At 37.1% G+C, this 16106-nt stretch overlaps 1 protein-coding gene across 3 annotated transcripts in view; it reads left to right on the top strand.

Annotated features, from left to right (window-relative positions):
- Nucleotides 1-16106, top strand: part of TFPI (tissue factor pathway inhibitor) — a 205651-nt gene that overhangs the window by 46042 nt on the left and 143503 nt on the right. The window contains exon 1 of one of the 3 annotated variants that reach the window (XM_042822640.1): nt 2943-2995. The exons of the other annotated variants lie outside the window; for them this stretch is intronic. The gene's annotated coding sequence lies outside the window, so the exon portion shown is untranslated. Of the gene's footprint in view, nt 1-2942; nt 2996-16106 lie in introns of those variants that run through there. 3 annotated transcript variants of the gene reach the window in all.

The raw sequence follows: 16106 nt of genomic DNA, 5'->3' as shown, positions 1-16106 counted from the left end.
TGGCAATGAACAGAGAATTAAACCACTGTATTGCATTAATCTGTGATTATGCTAACCTGTACCTTCATACAGATTTGTGGGAGCTGAATCTCAAAAGCGAACTGTGTCAGATTTCCTTCTTTGTTAATAAATGAAGGGTGAGAAGTGGGCTGTACGACAAGAGAGTTTAACAGCAAAATAGTGAGCAGAAACCTTGATCTACTACTCTGCCCTAGAAAATAGATGTTATGTCCTCTTCTAGAGCGGTGCATTCTAAGTCCTGAACTACCCAGTGCTGTAGGAGCATGATGACAATATCTGCAGTGGGAGATGCCTGTTGCAAATTGTACTGGCTCTCAACACAGCTGCTGAAGCTGATAACATCTCCCTTTTCCCCCAAATTCTTGTTATAATATTTGCCTGGACTTTTGTTTTGCTTAATTTAGACTGTAGCTTTTCCAAGGCTGCTCTTCTCTTGCATTTCTTCAAGGATCTTTTTCCAACTGCCTGTCTTGGATTCAATGTTTTCCTTCAGGTTCAAATATTTACTGGGGAGCTGAACAACTCAAAGCGACATTTTTGCCCAAAGCACTCTGCAGAAATTCATGAGTGATTATACATGTCTTGTAACTTCAGGAAGGAATGAGGAAAATGGGTCCTTGCTGAGGACACTTTTTTCGGGTTGACTGCCAGCAAATGATAAATCATGGAAGTATATATCACATAAAGCACTAATGAAATGACAGCAGCCTTATTAACTGTGCTGTAGTAAATAGCTACCCCATTTGAGCTGCTGGAGGGAGAAGTCAGGAGGAATGCCAGAAGCCAGTGATTTGCTGCGAAAGCAGAAGATGTGTGGATAGTGACGAAAAAAATGAAGAGATGTCCTAGCACAAAAATTGTTTGATACTTCAGTAGTCTTAAGACTCTTTAACTGTAGACCTATGAACTGCATAATGTTAATAGTGGGATTGATTTAAGAGAATGGTGCAGGCAACAAAACACAGCACCTGCAAGACTGAAGCCATTCTAAATAAAAGGGTTTTTGCTGATAGCTGTACAAAAGGAATAATTTCTGCTGAGCTACATACTGGTGGCGGGGTTTTTCACTGCTGGTGTCTGGGATCAAAAGACTTCTTCTGAGCTCAGGTTTTTGAAGGGATGAATTTCAGAGAACTTTCTCATTTTCTGGTCCCCTGCAGTTTTCCAGCAGGAGATGGGTTGATGTGACCAGTATGTTCTCAATTGTCTTGGTTTTGTTATTGAAACTCAGATAGTATCAAATACCTTTAACTATAGGTAACTGAGTCTTAATTGTTAGGATACTTGTTTACCTGTTTTGCCTGCAAAGGCTAGCATGTATTTGCCTAGTATATAAGACCATGGATCTCTGACTTATAGCAACTGCTGGAGTGTTTTCTCAAATCATTGTTGGTAATTTCATACATGTGATAGTGGAACTCTTGTGTGTGTAGAATATAGTTCTGTACTGAATCCTTGATGGTCTTTACTAAATGGTGTTTCCCAGGAAGTACATTTTTCAGGTGTACTGTGTATTTATTGCATGCCTGGCTACTTTTCAGTGCTGCGGTGGTTGTAGTGCAGCTGTATTTCTAGTATTGGTTCAAGAGCTTCAGTGAGAAACAGCAGCCTTCTCTGTGTCTCTCTGCTTCATGTGTTCTAGTCATCTCCTTCATAACTAGTAATTACACGTGGCTAAGGAACTCAGTGCAATGCTCCGAGCAGGGCCTGCCAGATGCATGCAGCTCTGTTTCTTGTCTTCTGCTCCTCTTTCCAGTGCTTGTGTATATGTAATAGAAAGGTCCTAGCAAAGAAGGCTAGCTAACAAAAAGCTAGCTTCATATTTAAGCTATTCAAAACATGGCTCCTTTCACTTCTGTCTGCAGCTCTTCACTTGGAGATGTTCCAGAGGCATTGTGAAAGCTCCATGTAGCTTGTTGAAAGCAATGTGGTTGGTGAAACTGTGCAGAGACATTAAACAGTAATGTTCAAGAGTTGGCACAGGTTCCTAGAAATATGTGAAAGTTAAGAAATTCAGTTCCAGTGTTCTAAATAACTTTCTGCTTCCCTTCTTTCTACACTGAATGTCTTATTTCTGATTCCTAATTACATTTAGGGCTTTTAGTATTAAAGGCTGATTTCATGTATTTCCCTTTAATAATGATGTTGATGTGCCAGTTTAACAAAAAGGAATTACAAAAATAGCATAGAACAGAAACAGGTGAGAAGGTTGCATAACACAACAGCAAATCATGTTGGGGTAATGTATTTTAATTAAGTATGATTTACATTGTTTTTTTTTTTGTTGTTGGAGGATTGCACTTTATGGCATGCAAATAATTTAAACCAAAATAAACTTTAAAAGCAGGGTCAACGCTGAACCAGTAATTGATAGTAGGAGGGGCAGTAACATCATGGGTAAATGGCCAGGTCAATGAGGCTATGTTCCTCATCTTTAAGAGTAAATAATATTTAAGTAAATATGTTGGAGGTGGTTGCAGGAAAGAATTTAATAGGAATCTGTACTTGTGAGGCTTAAAACCCTGTGGCGTTGGCTCAAGGCATTCAGCTATTTTGCATCATCTTCCAGGACTGTTCTGTTAACTCTACTTTGCATGTGTTCAGGTGAATCCCCTGTAAACTGGAACATTTAGGGTTATGTGGCAGGAGATAATTTTGAGCATAAATATTTTATCTTGAGTGTTAGCATCTGCTTCACCTTTGTTGCCACTGTGATGGTATTGCATAATAGCTTTAATTCTTAGTGCCATTGAAAGAATAGTAGGAAGATTTAGATTACAAGTTAGGGTTATATATGCAACTTGGAATTTATCTTGGTGTACATTCATGGCTATTAATAGGAAATTGAAGAAGCTGTGCTATAATTTCCACATCTTATGAGTTATTCTATTTGAATTCTACAGTTCTACCTGGAGTTTCTACATACTGAGAGAAAGCTGTAGGAAGCATGGATAGAACAAGTCACCCGATTTCTGTAAGTTTTACTAGTACTCTCAAAACCTTAAAGACCATAAAAAAGGGCTTTACTAGTTAAATACCTTCCAGATCTTATAGTGAGATGTATATAACCAAGTAATTTGTTATTCAGTTGTGAAAGTGGGCAAACACTACTGCCTGTAGTTTGGAATTAATGTCTTTTCTAAATTGCTTTGGGAGGCATTTCTTAGCCAAAGGAAAGGATAAATTATGCTAACTACTAGCATAACTGCTAATGGGCTATATGCCTATTCGCTGAATTGGGGAATGTGAACTGCATTGAGATTCATTATTACTCCAGCTAATGCAAACCCTTTTTTTAACGTGCTAACTAGCATGTTAAACTTGAAACTCTTACTCCACCACTCTCGTTAGCTTAATGGATAGTGACACGTTACTCGTTCTCAGTTGCTTCTTCTGGACTTGTGGTCACTTGCTCTGTTTTTTTGTTTAGTCTGTGAAATACCTGCTTTGGGCTGGTAGCATAGGTGTATTTTGGCTGTATTTATATCAGCTTGAGAGGAACATGATGGCTGCAGCTGCTTCTTAAGTAAAGATGTAGATTGGGGTAGCTGAGCTTATTTCCTCTTGATTGTCTAGGAGAATGGGTCTGGGATTATAGGTAGAGAGCTGTACATCAAGAGCGCTATGTTTTGAAGATATAGCAGTTCCATGGCTTAAACAAGTGAAACACAGGCTGAATTGTAAGGTGTTATGTTTACAGGTATAATTTATTTGGTTTATCCATGAAGTCATTCCCTTTTGGAAGGTGGTATCATGGGTAAAATAAAAGCTAAATAATTTTAGGGCTACAGTAGACTGCATCAGGAAATGGCTGATGCTTGTTCATACAAAGGTAGAAGATTTAGGAATTGGTGTGTACAAGAAACTTGCTGTTTTGAGATTAGGAAAAAGGAGATGGGGAAGTGACTGACTGCTTCTGTGAAAAGAGCTAAAAGGTTATTTCTCTTTAACAAAGATTCTGACAACGATGTTAAGCCAGCCGTTGTTATTGAGGCATTTAATTCTGCTTCAAAATTTACATAGCTTTCTACTTAAAGGCCTCCAAGTTCTCATCTGTTTCTATTTGTGGAGGGAAATGTATCTCAGGCTTAGATCCTTAATGTAAGGAGGACATTACCTACTTATTCAATATTTTTGAGACTGCTTATGACTCAACAAAAATACTGTCCTCTACTTTGTCAAGCATTTCCTTTCTGGGGATTTGATTCTAAATCTAACAGCAGGTTACACTCCCTTCTTAGCAGACTCTACGTGGTTTTAGAGACAGTTTTTAGTAAAACTTCAGAAAACCAAGGTGCATGTATGTAAATATGAAAGAACTGTTTTGTGAAATCCTTGTCATGAGTGCGGAGAGGTGTAGAATGAAATGGATTTTGCTTTTCTGGTAATACTTTTGATCAGTTACAGGAATTTTAAAAACTTAAAGTAGTTATGTAGCAGAACACATGCACAAACATATGGTATGTTTAAATGTGTTTAGTTTCTCTTGTTATCAAGCACCTGCTTGCTTTAGATGCTTATTGCATTATTGTTTTATTGTAAAATCACTACCTTATCTTCCCCTATCTTGAAAGAGACTTCTGTCACCTGTAAGTGGCTGCTTAAGTATTCTTTTTCTGAAGGGAAAAGGATAACTAAATCACTATCCTGGAAGCAACTTGAAGTCAGAATTTAATATTCCATGTTTAGTTCACCTGGGAACAAATTTAAAAGAAGGCTAGTTGGTGTCTCTTTAGACCCAGTATGCATTCTAAACCATATGTTAATTGATTGTTTTGTGCTTTGTTACCACAGCTGTATGTTGTAGATACGCATGTACTTGCAGAAAAGCATCTTAGGAAGAAGTCTGTGCAGACACATACAGTGTTAGATTCTTTCTGATGTATTATTTGAAGGTCATTGTCAAGTGGTCAATAATTAATAATGTATGCGTCTGCCAGGGAAGTAGACCTGATTACCCTTGATGTGCCTTCCAGATCAATGTTACTAATTCCCCTGCTGTTTCTCCCACATGGAATAAAGGGTAGGAGCTGTTCTCAGGCTGCATCTTTTTACTTGGCTTATTTATGGGAGATGTCTTCCAGAAGCTGTGAACTTCTCTAGCAGCCCTGCATTTAAATAAGGCTGCTTGAAAGACCAGAGAGGAGAAGATCAAAGCCACCAGCTCTGCAGATTCTAAACTGCTTTTCTCTCAATCTCTTTTCATAAAACCTCATCAATCCTATTCAGGATTCTGCAGATGACTGCAAATGCAACCACAAGTCAGCCTGTTGGCCCACATACTTTATTTGCAGTTGAGTATGTTGATCCAACAGGTACTGAGATCTCTAAGCGTGGGTGAAAATGTGGGAGAAATCGCAAGCTATTGTGAAACTGTAGTACAGATTGTGTCTGCTCATATGCTGCTTCTTGGCTGTATTCCTTTCACTACTGGTGGTGTCACTTTTCCTTTGTAAACATGCTTTCATTTTCCACTGAACTCAGATTTGAAGATCCGTATTTTGTAATCTGGGCCACTGGTTAAATGGTCCTTTTGAAGGAAGTTCTAGGGCAATTATGTAATGTGATGTAGGTTGCCATTGGTTTTTCCTGTTTGATTTACCTAGCAGTAAACACCGAAATGGTAACTAATAGAACAACAGGTTCTTGTTGTTCATCGAGCATTTGTTATTAGTATTACTAAATAGATTGGTGTCCTTAAAAAAAAAAAAAAAAGTGTTGTAAGCATTCTATTCTGGGTTTCAGCAAGGATTTCCTATATGTATGAATAAACAAATGCAGGATGAAAAGTCAATAGTGAGATAGGCTAGGTACAGTTAGTTAAGCAATTGATAGTGTTTCAGAAATTATGCTACCTTGCAACCAAGTGTTCTTGTTGTACTGCATCCTAGCTTGATGTTCCTACTTGGAAATATCAAATTCTTCAGAGTATTTGAAAGGAAACAATTGCTTTTTGTGTGTATTTGAAGACTCTCTGTATTACTGCTGGTTTCACTTGAGAATGACCAAATTATCGTGCAGGAAGTAGTAATAGAGATGAACTAGTGAGGAGTACATAATTGTTCGTGTCATTTCCCGTTTAATACCTGCATCTGTGCATGTTTTTGTACAATGTCCTCATCAAAAATGTGAACAAAAATTAATATGTAGCAAGTCCTTGAGATGACATGCACTCCCAACACAGGTGAATGATGTAGAATTTGTTGAATTAAAATACTGGCTTGTTCTGAAAATGTTAAGGCTAATCAGTTTAAAATCTTCATTACAAAGGGATCTAAATACTTCCTGCTTTAGTTCCTGGGAAATGAACACTATTTTTGTTTGAGAGATAAATTCGCTGCCTGTTCTCAGGCTATTAATCTCCCATCAGCAAGAGTTTTCTGGGTTTGAGAACAATTCAATGTGTAAACTGAAAAGGTTCTGTTAGCTGCATTTTTCTTCCTCCTGTTCTGGCTGTATTGTATACACATATTTCTAATATTTTCTGATTTAGTAGCTAAAGGGAAAGAAAATCATGGAACAATGTAGGAAATTTTCACTGGTTATATAAAGGATGTTTGGAAAGTGGCTCAAGGTGGTTTCTGCTGGCTGCCAAGCACTTCATTTGTCACCTGTCTGCTCATCCACAAATGTCAGTGGGATGAGGTTTATTCTCTTATACTGATTTTTCACTAGGCCATGGGCTGGTTTTTTTACTCTATAATGTCCAGGAGTGAGTATTGCCATTAAACCATTTTAACACGTAGTCTAAGGCTGAAAATGGCATGCTTATGCAAACATGTACCAAGAAATCTATCTGGGAGAGATGCTGGGATGATTCTGCTCTTCATCTGAGCAGTGGTACCATAGATGCTTGATCTTAGGTAATAAGAGAATTGAACAGGAATATGTAGATTGATAGTTTGTAGTAGATGACAAGACGTAGTGCCTGAGACCAAGTGCTTTTATGAATTCTGACCTACTCTAAACATTAGGCTGCAAAAGACTGTTTGATGTAACCATAAATGTTTCTCAGAGCTTAGCTTGAAATTTACTCTCAGGCTAACGAAACATTAAGGATTTGATTGTTATTAGTTGCTAGACTGGACATAGGAGATCATATTAAAGAAAACTGTTTAAGATATTTCTGATGTGACAGGTTCAGTCAGACCAATGCGTTCTCTTGTCATGTTTGCCGAGTGCCACCTTTTAACCTTGAGAAATGGCTACAGCTACTAATGAAGAGCTGATAGTTTCCATTCTTGAAGTATTTTGCTCAGGCTTACTTTGCAGTAGCATGAAAACAGAAACTTGGCAACATGATCTATGCCCTACTGGTATCTGGTCCTCTTAGAGAGACCAGAGCTGGCTGACATACTGTAAGTCATATGGTCTATAATTTAGCAAGCCAAGAATTGCCACAATGTCCTCCAGGTTAAACGCCTGGTCTGCAATTTGTGTTTTTTTTTTTTTTTTAATTCAAGCTTTTAGTGACTTAAGCTGAAGAACAGTAACAAGGTGACAAAGGTATTTATGCAAAATACACTTGTAGAAATCAATCTTGTGCTCCTGAAGTTTCCTGACTACACTCTGCAGATTTGGATAGAAGGAACATAGCTTCATGTGCCAGTGATCAAAAGAGCAGTACAAATACAGTGTCACTATTTAAAATAATGGATAATTTAGGTTTTACAATGGTTGCCTGTAAGGACTTAGGACTAGATTGCAGTTGTATTAAGGAAAAAACATGGCATGGTTTGTATTGAGTCGGTTGCAGTCTGCTGTTGATATTAGCAAAGGAGAAAAATAATTTGTTCTTGTTACTTGCTTGTTAATCTGCTCTAGGGGGAAAAAAGCCTAAAGAGGACAGTGCTAGCTTCTTCTTTAAGCTCTACTTGTTCTGTTCTCCTAACTTCTTTATTTCCTCTCCCCAGCAGCAAACAAAACATTGCTCTGGCTCATAGTCCTTAGCATGGCAAAAAGAAAAAGCAGTCTGCCTTCAGTAAGAGAGTTTTCAGCTGGAGAGGGTGAGGTGATCTGAGGATTATATGTAATAAGATCTGCCACAAAGTAAATACCATACGAAATGGCACTCAAAGTGAAACACAGCCAAGATTTACTGAGGGTAAAAATCAATGAGACGTATCAAGGCAACTAGGTGCCAAAGGAGACTGCTGTTCATGTTCAGGGTATTTCTCAGATGACAGTGTGCTATTTTTCTTCTGCAAAGAAGGACTTGTGAGCATTTACTTGTGCCCTGTCAAGCAAAAGAAGTGAAAATGTTTGGGCTGAGATATGAATGTTCTGGCAAGGAAAATGTTAGCTCAAATGCTTAAGATGTATTTATTCAACTTCAATAGAAATTGCAAAGGAAAAGTAGTAAAGGAACTTGTAGAGACAGCTTGGATGTGAATAGACAAGGCATTTGCTATTTCTAATGCCTAAGATAATTTCACACAGTTCAAACATGCTACCTGTATATGCACCCATTCTCTCTAAAGAGTAGAAGGTACAAAAAACAGAGTTGCTTTATACTGCATTGATATTCTAACAGCTTTTTGTTATGCAAATGCCTGTGTAATATCAAAACCCAATTTGAGCTTTTCTCTTCAGGGATGGAGTATTATAACAGTTACTTCATGTAATGAATTCTTTATTGAATACACTGCTTTGCATAGATGCTGTATTATAACAAGTTCGTGCGATCAGTTAAAATTGTAGCTGCCCTGATTTACCACTGTAAGACATCCTATAAAATGCATGAAGTTTTGCTTCAGTTAAATCCTAGATTAGTCACTCCTTAGACTGGTGTTGCAATGGAGTTTTACAGTGGGCTTTCTGATTTACACAGTAGAGATGTCTGTATATAAGCATGACAGAAAAATTCAGTAGTTACAATAAAAATAAGGGTAAACTGAAGATCTTCCAGGTAGAAGGGTTTGCTCTAGGAACAAAGAAGTTGAAGTTTGAGAAATCTTCAAGTTGTCTTAACATTTTTATAGTTGTCAATACCTAAAGATCTAATTGGCTTGAAAATCAAATCTGTTGCATCTGTAGGGTTGCTTTGTATAAGCAGTGTAAATTTCTTGAATCAAAATGCTTTTACAGTAACATTTTATTCTGGGAAATCACTTGAGGATGACTGAAATTTTATGGCTCTGATAAGGTTAAATCCAAAAACTTGAACAGAATTTTTATGAATTTGGGGCTATTGTTTTACCCTGCTGTTCTAAGGTTCTGTGTCAGCAATCCCCTGTGAAATGTGTAAACATGTGCAAAAACTCTGTTTCAGTATGACTACAATGAATTATGTGCCTTTCAGAGCTTGTTACCATTAATCCTGGGAAAGAGAAGAGCTATAAAAGTAATGTCTATTTGAAGTTCTGCTCTTCTCAAATGTCTGTTACTCTGTACTTGTTTTGTGCTGTAAAATTTCAATATGGGGCAATCTAACAGCCATGTCCTTCTCAACAGCTTCATTATAGGTGTGTTATCTTGGAAGTAGATCATATTTGATCATTTTGTGGCCTCGTACACCTTTTTCCAATTGTTATTTGTAGTCTCATGTGATTTAAATTTACATAGAGTTGTTGAATGTTAAATGTCTGTGGAAATAATAATCTTAATGTTTTAACTAGGTAGTAAATTATTGCATTTATGTATATTGGAGAAATTAACACTAATATTTAGACAAGGCTGTGAATAGCTGAAGAATATTTAGTAAAGAAGTGAGGTGTACTTGGTTGTCTTCATACTCTTCTATTGGAACTATAGCCATGTTGTGAAAAAGTTCCTAGCTGTCTGGAAGTATGGCAAGTGAATAAAGCATGTGAAGTAGAGGTAGCTAACTTGATTTTGTTTGCTTGTGATTCTTACTTTTCTTAGGTAAATTTTATTTACTTCTTGCAAGATGAGTGTAGACCTGATCTTTAAATGAATGGGCGAATAGAACTCAAACAGAGCTTACCTTTCTAAAATTACTTCCTTAAATGTAAGGGGAAATCTGTACTTGTTTTTTGTAGAAACAGTTGAATGTTTCTTTCATTTCACTAAACGCAAGGTTCAGTGTTGTAGTAAATATCAAATTAAAATGAGAATTGCAGTGATGTGGAAGTTGACCTGTAGTAATCCAATGGTTACGTGGCTATGTGTATCTGGTGACTGCTCATTTTTGATGTCTCGGTATGGTTTTTGAGTACTGAGAGTCAAACTGCTTGAATCATAAAACAGTGTCTAGCCTAACAGCCTCAGCCAGGGCCTAATGTTTAAATCACTGAGGTTGGAAAGCTAAAGCTTGCTTCTAATAGCGACGAGTGGAGCCGACTGAGGCAGGTGAAAAGGTGCCTCTGAATACTAAGAAAGCAGTAGAAATGACTAATGAGGACAAAATCAATAAATTACAGTAGAATTTTTTATAAAATGCCCTTGAGTAAAAAGCCTGCATATCTCTAATGGAGTGCAACTTTGTATTAATGCTAAATGTATTTATGCTTTGAAATAAATTAGTAGTTAGTCAATTGACTAACAACTGGGACTTGCCAGAGTGCTATTACATGTAACTTAGGTAGTCTGTTTTCTTCATTAGAAAATCTGATGAGCTCATTGAGGGTGTTAAATTACAAAACTTAGGTGTATAAAGTTGATAGTAGCATCTGGATAAACAGTTAGTAGTATTTCTAAAAACTTAGTCTAGTTTAACTTGAACAGGTGAAATGAAAACTCATTGATTAAACCTGGGTGTCTAATTGCACTCATACTAATTACAGGCCAGACGCTTCCATTATTTAACATAAACTTGAGTAAATATAATCCATAATAAAGAATAAATCTCTTAGGATTTTCTCTGTTAAATGAAGTTCTGGTGAACTTTCCTGCTGTATTCTCTGTGAACAACAGCTGAGATTTGAGAATAAACAAGTTCTTCTCAATGTTCTTCATATCCATCCCTCAAAATCCTCAAGTAGTAGTCCTCTTGCGGGGCCTACTATTAGCATGTATAAAATTAAACTTGAACTTCTTACCACGTTGTTTTACTAACTTGTATTCTCACTGAGAATAGCTGTCAGTGCTTTTGTTTTATTCTTATGTGTAATATCTTTGGAACTAGTTCTTAGCTTCAGAATCTGTTGAGGCTAAAGGGTCTGAAACAATGGTTATCATTACAAATCTGAGTAGCCGAAAATACTGGTTCAAGTAACCAATTCTAAGTTGATGAAAAATAACTGAGTTGCCAACATTGCTTTTGTGACTACTGTTAACAGCTCAACTCACGGCCTGTTGACTTTTTCCCCTCTTAGAACCGCTTATGCAAAGTGATGATTGCAAAGTGCTCCTGCGTGCTAAAGTGCTGATAGTATGGAACTTAGATCATCATGATCAACATGAACATAATGCTTCTTCAAATATCTTGCATGGGACATCAGTACATCTGTTGTGGATTCTTAATGTTCTGGGCTTTAAGGAAGTTCCTCCTTTCCAGTTCCAGAAGCTGTGTGGGGCTGTAAAACCGAAAGGCTGGAGTGTTACTTTAATAGTAAGGAGATGAGGCAGATGGTTAAAGAAGAAACTATGTATTTTTTTTTCTCCTTTCCAACATGGCTTTGAATTCTCTGTACTCAAATGTCAATACTGAGAGCCCATCCAATTCTGCTGACAGCTGCTACCATGACGTTGAGAGGGTCTGGGCTTTATTGGAGAAGACTTCTAGCTGTGATGTCAATGTCAGCAGTTGACTGCTATCAGGAGTAGATCTGCACTGCAGATCAAGGGAGTTAGCAATCACTGAGCAGTTAATAGTGAACACTGACTCAAACACGCTGTCTTTTGTCCCATTGAAAATTTCCTGGTAACAGCCGCTCTTCATAACAAAGGGTACGTCTAAAGGAGTAGGTCTTCCCAAATGAGTAAGATGAATGGTACCATGGGAGGGAGTATTGTCTAGATTACTCCCTTTCCAGCTAATTAAAGTGAAGTTCATATCTCTCCTTAGATATTACAGCTGCGTATAGTCTGTAAATATTGACCACCGTACAACATGGACATCGTGTTGCTTCTTAAACTGCTATTTGGAACAATGTAAAATTTAACTGTAGAAGAATGAGATGTGAAGACAGCTTGTTCTTTCTTATCTCCTAGCTACAGTTAGCTGGTAAAATGAACTTTATGCTTGTGGTTTTGTTCAGTTAGAAATATAAGAAGAGTGCATGTAATGTTTTCAGTGGTTTATGCAGGGATTTGATCTGGCAAGGAAACAGGTCTTCTGTTATGTTTAGATGGCCAGTAATACCTTTGTCCTGCTGCAGCACATATCTAGCAAGAAAAAAAACCTCTGTCATCAAGGAAATGTGTTCTGAGGCATTTTATATTCAAGAAATTCACTTCACTGAATAAAGTTTCACCTTTTCTTTCACATTCTATCTACTCTATCTACTTTTGGATATCCATCCATGAGCCATTTAAACTATTTGACAGTTGATCTGCAGTGCATTCGTTGTGTTATTGTCCTAGTTGTCTCCAGCTGTTGCATTTGATCTGAAGGTTTTCAAGCAATTGGGTGAGTGAGGTTTATGGATGTGGCTGTGATAATGTGCTACTGATTTCTTAACTCTGAACATTATAAACCTAGTGAACAACTCAATCTAGTGCAAGTTTTCATAAGGCTGTTACACCTCAATATTTGTTGTAATCTTATCCTGCTTATTGTTTGTTTTTTTGTGGCTTATGTGAAATTGTTAACTTGAATTATCTAAATTATTGGCACATTGGTAGCATGAAGCACTTGTGTTGAATACAATACATGTATTTGCTGAGCACCTTTAAGAGGAAATTCCTGTATTACTTCCAAGGTAACAATCAAATTAGTTTATCAGCCCAAGTGGCTTTATACCTGAGCATGTTGTACAAATGTAAGCCTGTTTAAGATATGAAACCTAACCAGATTGCTACTGTTATCAGTATAAATTCTATTTTATCTCCTGCTTATTTGGAAGAATGCTGGAGTTCATATTGGCTTTCAGTCACTTTAGGATAGCGAGGCATTGTATCCAGTATTTATGAATTGTTGAACTGGTATTCACTGTTCTGGCATCTTTTTAGTAGTGCTGGAAAAATTGTGTTGAAACATGATCCCATTTTGAGGAGCCATCTTGAGAGCTGCTGCTTCTGCTAATTGCAGAGACTAAGTAACAAGCTGCTGGATGTATGTGATGCTCAAGGTTGTCTTTCGCTTTCTGCGCCTGTAGGAAATGTGCCCCAAATCTAACCAATCCAGGTGTAAATAAATAAGTCAATATTTGATCTTTCTGTAAAACTAATGTCACAAAATTTCATATTGCTTTCATATTTTTGTTATGTTGCTCAGATATTTAAATGTGTGGCTAGAAACATCAAAAGCTTATTGACTCCATGTGATTTTTTCCATGACTTCTGTTCTTTTATTTCTCTATGTGAGTGAGTTACAAGGTAGAAATGTAAGCTGTAGTTAACATTTTGGAACTTTAGATTCAGGCTTTGCTCTTAGTGCAAGCCTGAAAGTTTTGTTTTTATCCCAGATTTTCTCTGTATTGTTTAGAACAATGCAGGTAGGTGTGATAGAAAAAGAGTTGTGTGATGCAGCTTCATATGAATCAATGTTGTCATGCTGAGTATTTCAATCTTTTTATATTTTCCGATAGAACTCTGAAAAGGGCAGTCTTCTAAAGTAGCTTTGATCAGCACAGAGTTTAACTCATGTCAGTTAACTGTTTACAAGCTCGTGGGGCTCCTCAAGTTGTCTCTTGACTTGGTGATTAAAGCTGTTGATGTGATTACTCGATAAAACAAAATTAAACAAGTTGGGTGAGGGGTTAATTTTGTTGTTGTTTTGACTTTGTCTTGGATGTATTCCAAGTTATAAAGATTAGTCAGTTGTTGGGGAAGCTGACTCGAAAACAGGCAACCTAGATTAAAAATGGTTTTCTACCCATGTTTAGCACAACACAAGTGGGCTGTGCTAGGGTTATGAAGCATTAATTCTTCTTTAAGAGACTGCATTCAACCCTGTGGTAGTCTTGTGGTGCCAGTAATACTGGTCAGGGATCAGTGGAGCTTGATCTGTGTGTACTGGCAAGTTGAATAAAATGGGTACAAGGCAGTGGGCTATGCACGTTACAGTCATATCTGAAGCTTGTGGACAGATGTATTGACTTAAATGCACATACTAGAAACCATTTCTTTTCCTTCTGTATGGAGCAATCATGCTCATGATTACTTATGAAGAAAATCCCTATACTCTTTGACTGTAGCTCAAGCAGTGGCTTTGTTCCCTTCTCTTTAATTGACTGGGGCAGTTAAAATGTGGAGTATCCTTTTATGTGAGAACGTTGGTACAGAAGTTATTAAATGGCACTTATGAGTGGTGTTGATCCTGATATATTTTGAAACATAGTTATCTGGAAGCTTCAATTAGTTGATGTGTTAATTTCTGCAGCTTGTGGGAATTGTTCTAACTTAGGCCCTGCGGAAGAATGTCATAGATTGAGCTTCCTAGACAACGTGAGACACATGGAGGAGGGAGGAAGGAAAACTAGTACTCTTACTGATGCTAGACCTATGCCCAGGCACTGCTGGGAAATGGATAATGCAGGCTGCACATCACAGCCTGCTCTATCTTGTTGCTTACTTGGGAACAGCATTAAAATTTCCTGATATGGTATGTCTGCAAAAGGTCTGTGCTTCTTTCATTTGAAGGCCGTTAGCCAACATAAGCTGTCGGGAGTTTTACTTTTTCAAGTAAGGTAGCAATTAACTGTGAAGTTGGTATTCTGATCCACAATCTTAATACACGAGGATTATACTTGACATGCCACTTGTAGCACTGTGCCTTTATCTGGCAGAACAAGCAGTTCTTTTCAGCATTAGTGTTTACTGTGACATCTAGAAGAATTTAGGTATCACTTGGTAGCAGTGGATCACTTAGGCAGTGCCACTTGGCTGATAACATTTCAACTTGATCTTTCTAGAATATTCTAACAGTCTGTTAAATAAAAGCCTGAGATGTTTCTTTAGAAATCAATGGATGTGTCATTGTCAAAGCCATTCAAAGCTCAAGAGTGTTCCTGATGTTTCAAAAAAAGTGCTCTGCTGGCTGGTAGGATCTATGGGATTATTACAGCCCACAGAACTCAGATTTAAAAGAAAAAAATATATATATGCTTCTGAATGACAGTGTGCTATGCAATGAATGGTGTAAATCAAGGAAGTAATGGAATAGACTTACATTTAATTTCGCTATTCCTTTTTCAATAAGCAAAAAGGCAGCTTCTGCTTCAGTTTTAAATGAAATCAGGTACCATGAAATCCTGCAAGGAATTCCTATCAAATAGGGTTCTTCTCACCTAGTAGTACCTAAGAGAGATTAGAGGACAAAAATCTACTAATATTTGAGTAATAATTACACTAAAGTATAAACTACTAATTAGCAATCCCCTTCCTGTTTCAGATTGTGAAAGCAAATTTATCTTTTTTCTGCAGAAGCAAATGTCAGACGAATTTCCTTAAGTTTGATACAGAATGCTATTTCAAGGAGTTACCTTCAAAATATTTTTTTCAGGTACTCTCAAAGGAAATACAGTGCTGCTTATTTTTCAGTACTAAGAAGCACACATAACCTTCCAGAAAATATGCTTTGATGTAAGATTTGGCTTTTTTGAGATCAGTTAAGTTTACTATAAATAGTCTTCTGGGAATGTTTTTATCATAAGCTTTTATTAGGCACTTCCACATTTATTGTAATTATGATATGCATTGCAACTTTAAAGCAAGTACACGGATTAATGAAGTCCTCATTATTGTTTTTGTTGTGCATGCTTATTACCAAGATGCTCCTGTAGGCATTTAGTTTTCACTATATAAACTAGATTGCTTGGGGGCAGTGTTGTCGAGAGACTGCTTTGGCTTTTAAATGGACTTTGTACATACCTGACCCAGCTATATGGAAGTATGTGGGAGTCTTTGATGTATTACTCAAAATCACTGCAGTAATGACACTAAATTCTATGTAGTTTAGAGAAACTTAAGAAAGGAATGATTTACAGATGTTCACAGAAGAAAAAGTCATCCTTGTGATT

Source organism: Centrocercus urophasianus, unplaced genomic scaffold (genome assembly GCF_019232065.1).
Source record: "Centrocercus urophasianus isolate 14NV4802_14NV808 unplaced genomic scaffold, USGS_Curo_1.0 seq_20, whole genome shotgun sequence".
Classification (NCBI taxonomy): Eukaryota; Metazoa; Chordata; class Aves; order Galliformes; family Phasianidae; genus Centrocercus; species Centrocercus urophasianus.
The sequence above is the reverse complement of the archived record's forward strand: the minus strand, read 5'-3'. Positions and strand labels throughout refer to the sequence as shown.